Source organism: Camponotus floridanus, unplaced genomic scaffold (genome assembly GCF_003227725.1).
Source record: "Camponotus floridanus strain SB8 unplaced genomic scaffold, Cflo_v7.5 scaffold28, whole genome shotgun sequence".
NCBI lineage: Eukaryota > Metazoa > Arthropoda > Insecta > Hymenoptera > Formicidae > Camponotus > Camponotus floridanus.
The window spans coordinates 655,033-665,268 of record NW_020229414.1 but is presented as its reverse complement, the minus strand read 5'-3'; positions in this window follow the sequence as shown (position 1 = coordinate 665,268).

The window sequence follows — 10,236 nt, the reverse complement described above, 5'->3', positions numbered from 1 at the left end:
TATCCTCGATCGATATGAGTCTAATATATCATAATTGTCTGACCGATGATCGGCCTGTAATCCTTCAATCGGTGAGAGCAAAGTTACAATGATGTTAAATTGCGATATAAATGATTATAATCTTATCGATTCCCGTGACTTCAATACTTTACGATCTCCACGTGAACAAAAACTTGCTTATGTCACGATAATAATGGTATTTATGGTTCTCTCTCAGTTTGATTACAGTATTTCTTCTTATGTATTTCCTCTCTAGAATGTCTTTATAAATCATTTTTTTTTTCAAAAAAAGATTATGTGCATTTTTATGGTAGACTTTAAAAAAGTCCCTTTATTAGATTTTTTTCAAAATTACGAGTAAGGATTGCAAAGAGAATTCTTATTAAACAAATAATATTATATCATCAACGAGTATATCTTGAAAAGATAAATGAATAGATATTGATTAGATAAATTCATGAATCAAATTTAAGGAATTCTTTTTATCTTTTGCCTACAATGCACAGATAAGATTTTAAAAATCCCAGTAAATCCCCTAATATGCAAATTATTGTCTTATTTACTCCATATTTCTCCTTATAAAAGAATCTTTAAATCTAATTAACATCAGAGGCTCTCTGAGGTATCATCTACTTATTACTAATAAATCATATCTCGAAATTTTCTGAGATAAATGAATAGATATTGATTAGATAAATTTATGAATCAAATTTAAGGAATTCTTTTTATCTTTTGCCTACAATGCACAGATAAGATTTTAAAAATCCCAGTAAATCCCCTAATATACAAATTATTGTCTCATTTACTTCATATCTCCTCTCGTTATAAAAGAATCTAATTAACATCAGAGACTCTCTGAGGTATCATCTATTTATTACTACTAAATCATATCTCGAAACTTTCTGATGAAAGCGCATTTAATAAACAGGAAGTTACTTTTTTATAAAATAAAAATACTCTTTTCATTTTATAAATGAATCTCTTCTCGTTTATTAAACTTTGTTTTGAACGATCATATCTTGATAACGAGCAGTACAATCGTAGAACAACTTCGTGACATGTACAACAGAGCGCAAGAATCCTGCAGTCGCCAGGAGTCACACGAGGAGTCGAAGCACACGGGAATGAACGGACGAGGACGGGAGAGAAGGGATATCAGGTCGTACAAGAATCCCTTCGGGGCTCGAATCCTCTTCACGCAAGCGCGCAACCTGGCCGCTCCGGTTTCGCAAAATTCCTCGCGAAAAAATCGATGTGTGTCTTTCAGCATCCGTGACCGATATTTTATTCCGGCCGGATTTACCATCTCGAATTTATACAATAATTAAATATAATCCTCTTTTATCACCCCAATTCTCTTTCCATTTTTCACAAAAATTCCCTCAAATTTCTTCCATTTTTTCAAGAATCGTCCTGTATTTGAATTATTCCCGCAATGGTATATTCTTGCTTATACACTTGAGAAACTCTCGTAATCCAAGAGATTAACATGTCTTTGCGTATGAATGATCCCAAGCACCATGCGCGATGGTAGAGCGCATTCAGCTCACGCGGTCTGGGTCAATATGGGGTCTAGAATCATGTCGGCAGTAGCTCGAAAGAGAGAGAGAACCGCAAGTAATGATTCTTCCTTTCACGCAAAGTGGAACTCGCAGGAAGCCGCTTTAAATAATACTCGTCGTTACTGGCACATGGACAATCGGGCAATATTACTGTGCAAAAAAGCACGACGTGATGTAGCGATAATGTAAAACTGCGGTCTCTCTCTCAGTCTTTCTTTATCTTTCTGTCTGTCTCTAACGTATGAAGGTTACGATGGAAATCGCCACAAAAAGACAAGTCGCTTGAAACGATATCCTCGAGGCAAAAAGTCGTCGTTTCTAGACAATGCAATTCCTTAAACTTGCTTGCAAAATTTAGCCTCTATAATCCTCGTCAAAATTCGTACATCTTGTTTTATACTGCATTATTTATGCAGCTGAAATATTTATGTATTTTACGTAGAAATTAAAAATAAAACTCTCCTATTGTCAAAATAGTAAAACGCAATTATAATAGGCCAAAAAATCATACGATAGATTTTTGTGCTAAATTTACATGTATATTAAAACATTAAATATGTACATAAATAAAAACATACGTTTTGACGCAATGATCCTCTCAGTATTTGTCGTTCAAAATAAAAAATATATATAAATTACATTTTATACATTCGAGAAGTAAACAATAATATAAACTTATATCTAATTAATTCATATAAATCTTCATTTATTAAAAGGAGATATTTGCAATTAATTTATACAATTGATTGACTAAAAATATAATCCTGATCGTCTTAAAAACATTTTTCGATTCGTAGACAAAGTCTCTGGTAAAGTATATGCAGTTGAAATATTTATGTACCTTACGTAGAAATTAAAAATAAAGCTCTTCTATTGTCAAAATAGTAAAACACAATTATAATAGGCCAAAAAATCATACGATAGATTTTTGTGCTGAATTTACATGTATATTAATACATTAAATATGTACATAAATAAAAACATACGTTTTGACGCAATGAGCCTCTCAGTATTTGTCGTTCAAAATAAAAAATATACATAAATTACATTTTATACATTCGAGAAGTAAACAATAATATAAACTTATATCTAATTAATTCATATAAATCTTCATTTATTAAAAGGAGATATTTGCAATTAATTTATATAATTGATTGACTAAAAATATAATCCTGATTGTCTTAAAAACATTTTTCGATTCGTAGACAAAGTCTCTGGTAAAGTATACGTCATTTTTATATCAAGAACGCTAAAAACTGATTAAAATATGGTTTGCTTTTCCACAGATGCAAGACTGGTTACGTAGAAATGCTATAACTGTTGCAAAATCGCGATTTTCGCCGATCGAATAACAATGAGGAATGCGTGACTGTAAAGTGACATAATTCTTGCAACGTAAAAGTCCAGCCTCGATACGGGAACAAATGGATTAAAGCGGACAGAACATTATTTCGCACTTTCTCGCGCTCATTGTTTGCTCCCCATTCTAACGAGCTTAATTGTTCTTGCGCAATCGGCATTCCGTAATGTCGCCGACGACATAATTCCAACGTGAGGAGTCGTTACGGGATTCACAAGCGGTTTCCAATCCATTACGTGAGACGACTGGTTTAGCAGATTCTGTTTTAGACGCGGAGATTTTCGCGAACGCTCCTCCATTTCTATATCGAGATTAATCGCCCGTGGCACTCTTTAATTGATCAATCGAGCCAAATATAATAGAAGTCACCCTTGTCATTACATCCTTTCGTGGCAATTGTTCGGCTTTTCACGTGTTTCCGCTTTCTTCGCGTTTTTACGCGCTCAATCTGAGCGAACAGAGCGATCAGTTATAAAAAAATTTATTACGAAATTGATTATTGTGTAATCGAGTGAATGATTCGAAAATAATAAAACCTCTTCGACGACGTGTATACAAAATGAAATTAATCAAAATGTGTTTTATTCGATATGGAATATTAATCCTTCGATTGCACAATCGCAAGCCTGTATAATCTCAAGTTACGAGAGTTTAAATATAGATGATATATGCATGCTCCGGATCATATTTATAACGGTACACATCATTTTGCAATCAAGAATCGAAATATTTGCACTTGTTGCCAGTCATGGATGAGTCTGAGAAATTTTTTGGCAGACGCGTCAGATGATTCTTGCATTCAACGTATACTAAGGATTCCAAAAAGATAGCATCGGCAGCAATTGAACCGCAGCTATTTTTCTGATAGAAGGATACAGCTACTTTAACGGATGTAGCTTTCCCTCTCGACGTCGATTTTATGCGCACGCATTTGCGTGCCACGCGTTTTCTCGCATAAACACGACCGTGAAATTTCCGGTAACATTGTAAATTCAATCACGTCTCACCCTGCGCGCGGTTTTATTGACCTATTAGCTATCTATAATTCGTTCTCCAGCATTCCTGTGAGTTGGCGTTTAAAGCAATCAGCTGATGCGTCTGTCAAATTGAAAGCTATTTTCTCCGCGCCCGTTTATAGACAAGACAAGAAGAAAAGGAGAAAGAGAAAGAAAGATCATGAATCGCATTTTGCAAGTGCAGCGATGACTAGCCGCACAAGACAGATTGACGACACCGTTTCTGAGAGATTCTTTTCTAACTATTTGTTATGCCGAAGATAACTCACGGAACTGGGAAACATATACAATTTAATGTAATATGCGTGTACAAGAGCTGTAAAAGCAGGTTTTGATTGTCAACGAAAATATATGTCATTTTATGTTCTAGTAATCTCCTTATGATATCTCAGAATTTATGGTCTATTTATACAAAACTTAACTACAATTAAGGAAAAGAAAATGCGCTAGACGCAGCTCAGATTTATTTCATCAAATCCTATCATTTTAATGGTAATTTTTAATGATAATTATTAATATTTCAATAGATCGTTTTTTAAACTAATATTTGTTTTATTATTTATTATTATTGTATTATTTTAATTTATGATTGAAATATGTACCTCATTTTGACACATCATGATTGCGGATTTTCAAGCTCAAAAAAAACAAGAACGCATATCATTTAATTAAATCATGACTGACATTGTGACGCAAAGGTTTTGATTCTTCCTTGACTCTTTCGTAAGAATGTAGGTAGAAGGTCCAGAGCCTTACGTTTAAGATCGCTACAGAGGATCACCAGGCACTCTCATGTCCAAGTTCAGGGCTAACAAGATCCCATCCCGTCTCTCTTGCTCGCGCAAGAAACGTTTCTTGCAACCTTCTCAAGCTTATGTTGGTTCTCCCACTATTTTCCCACAAGCTCTCGACCGGCCCTTTATTTCATCGTGTTTTATTTTCAGTGGTCCAGTCCGGCCGCTATTTATTTAGCCTTATTTTAGTCCTCCACAACTCTGGCGAACTCTGGCTTCTCAGCGTGTTCATTCTTTTTTCTTTGCATTGTCTTAAGAGTTTTAATTTCTAAATAATGGTTATAATTATTATTAGAACTTGAATGTTTTGTTACAATTGATAATACAATTGATAATTCATGTGAAAAAATAAATATATAATAATAAATAAACAATAATGTATACGTGGAATTAAGTTAAAACACACTCGAAAAGTTTAACACATAATATAAAAGAATGATTCATAATTCCTAAAATTTAATGTTTAAAAGTCTGATAAATTTTATAAGTTTTGGAATAGTATTATAATATTTATGCTATTTTGATCACGATTTTTTGTCCTATAAATTGTGATATCACAAAGACGCGTGTGATATAAGACAAAATATAAGTTTTTTATTTTTCATAATCTTAGCAACAATGAAGATAACATATGTATGTATCTCTCTGTACAAAAAAATCATAAGAAATATCAAAATCTTAAAAGCAAATTTATTATACATATAATATATATTATGATTATGTTATGTACTACCCCTATGCTTAGATCCATATTAATCTCTTGCCATCAAATTGCCAAATTTAATTTAGGATATTGTTTATCATTTAAATCACTGTTAGTAAAGTTAAAATTAGTAAATTACAAAAATCTCTGTCATCTCGCAGAGAAATAAAAAGTTGTTAATTTCATTTATATTGCAAAAAAAAGAATTTCAATTTGGTCTTTAATTCTAGTGACTCTTCACAATGCAATATTCACAATAAAACATAATAGATTGTGCATGTGCATGCTATTATTTATATTAAATTGCTACAGTTTAATAGAATTTCATGTCACAGTTAGATTGAACAGATAATTGTATTATAATTGTATTTTTTGTCATTGAACGATTAATTATGGGCAATCTGCGAAAACCATCGTAGATTGTTTCTTTTACAGATTGAATGAAAGTAGCGAAATAATACATATGTGCAATTTATAATTTAATGAACGTTCGGTTTTTGTTTGCCCAGAATATAATCGTCATAACATCATTCGATACATAGTTTTTTTAAAAAATTAAACCAAAACTTTCAAAATGTACATAAGATTAAATTATATTATATTAAGATATAAAATACAACTTAACAATAAGGTGTTATATTTTTATTAAAGAACCTAACTTAAATTGTATAATTTTAATTCAAAAACATATTATTATAATATAATAATAATAATAATAATAATAATAATAATAATATAAAAAAATATATATATATATATATATATATATATATATATATTAACACATGGAAATATGTATATTGTTAAATTTTAATAAAAATGATGAAAATTGATAACTAATCCTCTCCCATTTATTATTAACAAAATTTATCAGCATGATGAATTTTGTTAATAATAAAATCATACAAATTTATAATAATTTAATATAATTCAATATAATAATTTATTTTATTCAATATAATTATAATTATTTATTATTATAATGATATATTTTTGTATATATATTGGTTTTAATTATTTACTTGCTTCGATATACTTTGCTACACACGAAATATTAAATCAATTAATCAATCAATTAGTTAAAAGAGTTGAGGCTTAATTTTAGAAATGCATTTCTAAAATTAAGCCTCAACTCTTTTAACTAATTGATTGATTAATTGATTTAATTTATATATATATATATGTGTGACAGTAGAACAATTTTATTTTCTATGTTAAATAAAAAATATTTTTTGCACGATTTCTTATATGTGACTATATGCAAAGAAATGCAATATTCAGATAACCTTGAAATCAACCTCGCGTTTATTTCTGTTAAACTATTTATACATATAATATTATACATATAAAAATTTTATATATAATAATAACTATACTTTATCTTGAGCTTTAAAAAATAATGTTAAAATAAAATTTAATAATCTACATAATAATCTACAAATAAAATTTAAGTTGAAATAAAATTTAATAATCCACAAATCAGAATATTTTGAATTAGATATTATTAGGATGTTCAAATCACGATTTTTTTTGTATATAAATTGAAGTGCTATGAAGATGTATATTAGAATTTAAAAGTTTGGAGCTTTTGTAATAAGTTTGCAACAATGAATACTAAAATATATATATTTTTACTAATTGCCGTTTTTACGGTTATTTCGATTTCCAATGTTATTGCTGATCCATCAGCTGATACAAGTTCTGCCTTCACGATCTAAGTCTGTTTCACGATCTTAAGGTATAAAACTTTTATTTAATATATAATTTTGTTTTTATATTTGTTAACATGAATATTTTATACTTATTGATGATTAATAATTTGTTTTTACAAATAATTATATCTTTTCTACATATGTTCACTTGTAAGAAAAGGTACCCAACTGTCACGGATTCTAATGAAACTTTGTACACTTGTAAAACTATGCAACATAATACACACGTATTTTTTTTTATCTGCGGAGAAGCGATTTTAAGGACAGAAACAACCCTTTGTATACAGGATGGGCCATTTTTTAAATGGAAGCACCTACTTTTTATTGCATATTCTTGTAGCTTATCTCGAGAGCTTTCCAAAACACTATAATAATGTTACTGTGTGTACGTCAAGTATGTTCCAAGTTATAAGGCTTGAAAGTTACATTACAGTAGATGGGGCAGTTGTTTCTGTAACGTTTTACAAGTGTACAAGTTACAGAAACAACTGCCCCATCTACTGTAATGTAACTTTCAAGCCTTATAACTTGGAAAATACTTGACGTACACACAGTAAAGTAAAGTTTTACAAGTGTACAAGTGTAAAAGTTTCATTAGAATCTGTGAATAACAGGTACCTTTCCTTGTTAGTATCATGAAATAAATAGGATCACGTATTCTTTGACATTTTTATATATATATATATATATAACTATATATAACTATATATAACTATATATAACTATATATATAATATATATATATCTATATATAACTATATATAATATATATATATATATATATATATATATATAACTATGTACTTATATAAAATAATTTATAGAAACAGTATAAAAACACGTGTAACAATAAATTTTTTATTTATTATAAATAAAGAGTATTCTTATTTGAAAAATTACTTTATATTTATTACTAATGTATCAGTAATAAAGTACATATTAATATAATCACAATATGTTTCTATATATTTTAATATATATATATATATATATATATATATATATATAAAATAAAAAATTTAATTATTTATTCTTATTTTTTACTTTCTGTGTTTCAGAGAGATCTATTGACTGAAATTTCGAATTTTTTTCTTCATCCGTTTGAGGAATTTTTGAAGATTTTTGAGGAAATTTTAAAATTTTTTGGATTGTAATATATATGACTAAAAAAATGCACTGAAAATGAATTATGTCGTAAATGATTATGTGTAAATGATTACGAATATGATTATGAATATAATTATGATTGTGTTTATGAATATATTCCGTAGAATTTTCAATTATTGCGAGCATTTAATAATATTGTCTACGATATTATGAGAAAAATTTTATGAAGTAATATTTTTGCTATCAGGATTATATAAAAAATATAATATGTAATTATATTATATTACTATTACGTATCAAAAATTATCTTGTATCAATAAACTTCTATATTATACAAACATATTTTAAAATTGATATCAATTCTTTTATCCTAATATAATCCTAAAATATAATTTAGAATATTTCTTATTATTGTATAAATTATTACTTATAAGTAAATAAAAACTATAAGTAAATAAAAACTATAACTTTCGCGTTAATAAAATAGCAATTCAAAATGCAATAATAAATCACAATTGCATCTCACAGAAACAAAGTATTAGTCTTATTTATAATAATATTATTATAAACAAAATTTCTATATAATTTAAGGTTTTATTTGAAATATTCTTTACACTAAAACATAGTAAATTGCATGTATATATACGATTATACATTTCAAATTTTTAAAATCTACCAATAAAACCTTAACAGAGAAATTGATCAAATAAATTGTTAGCATTCATCTTTCGTTATGGGATAATTATGAATAAATAATCGTAAATTGTTACTTTTGTACACTGTAATTGAGCGAAGCAATATAAAACTCATGAGCAATTTGATTAGTAAATTGAAGCTTATATGTCGTCTATCCTAAATTCGATCATCAACATTATTCTAACATTTTCTAGATAATGATACGTGTTATATCATATTGGATGCATTAGACTTTAATGCATCCAATCCTCTTGCAAATTTAAACTTTTGTCAAATGCTAAATATTTATGACATTTGGATATAATGTACGTTTCGATGCTAGTGAAAAATAAACTAATTTGTAAGTTGAAGAGAAAGAGTATTATGTGTAATCATTTATACGTTTCGCACAAAAGTGAATTCTATTTATATAATTTAGTTTCGTTATAACAGATTTATTTAAATATTTTAGAATTTTATTGAAACAAATCTATAATTTTAAATAAATAAAAAGTCTGCTATATATAGATATATTTCTATTATTTTGTGTTTTGTAATAATGGCACGATTTTTTCTTATGTTGTAATAATATCTAAAACTTATAATTATCATTATTTATTATTTGTAACCATTCTTTGTAATTTAATATATCTTGATAATTTATTTATCTACAATCGTAATAATATTATTATGTTTGTTGATTACGTGTCGATAGAAAGGTTATGATTAAAACTCAATAGGAAAAGAAAAAGAATATTCGATTTGCAATTTATTTACTTTTCAGTAAATTTATTCCAAATGGAATTAGTGTAAAATTAAAAACAATGAATATTCGAATAAATTATTGGAGTATGTAAATAAATTATATATTTCAATTATATACGTACATATTATTTCAAAAAAAGTCCTAGTTAATCTTAAATCAGCTCATATTTATCACATATGCCACATTAAAATATACATAAGTAATATACATAAGTATTATTAATTATCTGTTACATAGTGTTATTAATATGTTTCAGTTAATAAATATTTAATAAACATTGTTAATAAACATAATAAATATTAAAAAATCTATTATTAATCAATTTGTATTAGTTTTTCATATACCAAACCTCTTGATTAAAAAATAATCGTCTTGATTAAAAAAACAATGTTAGAAGTTATTTAGAATAATATCGAAAATTAGCCACAAGTAAGAAGATGCAGACCTTATTACTTGTAATTAATTTTTGATGCTATTAAACGACTGTTGATGCTGAGAAAATTAATTACAAGTAAAAAAACATGAATAAACAAGTAAAAAA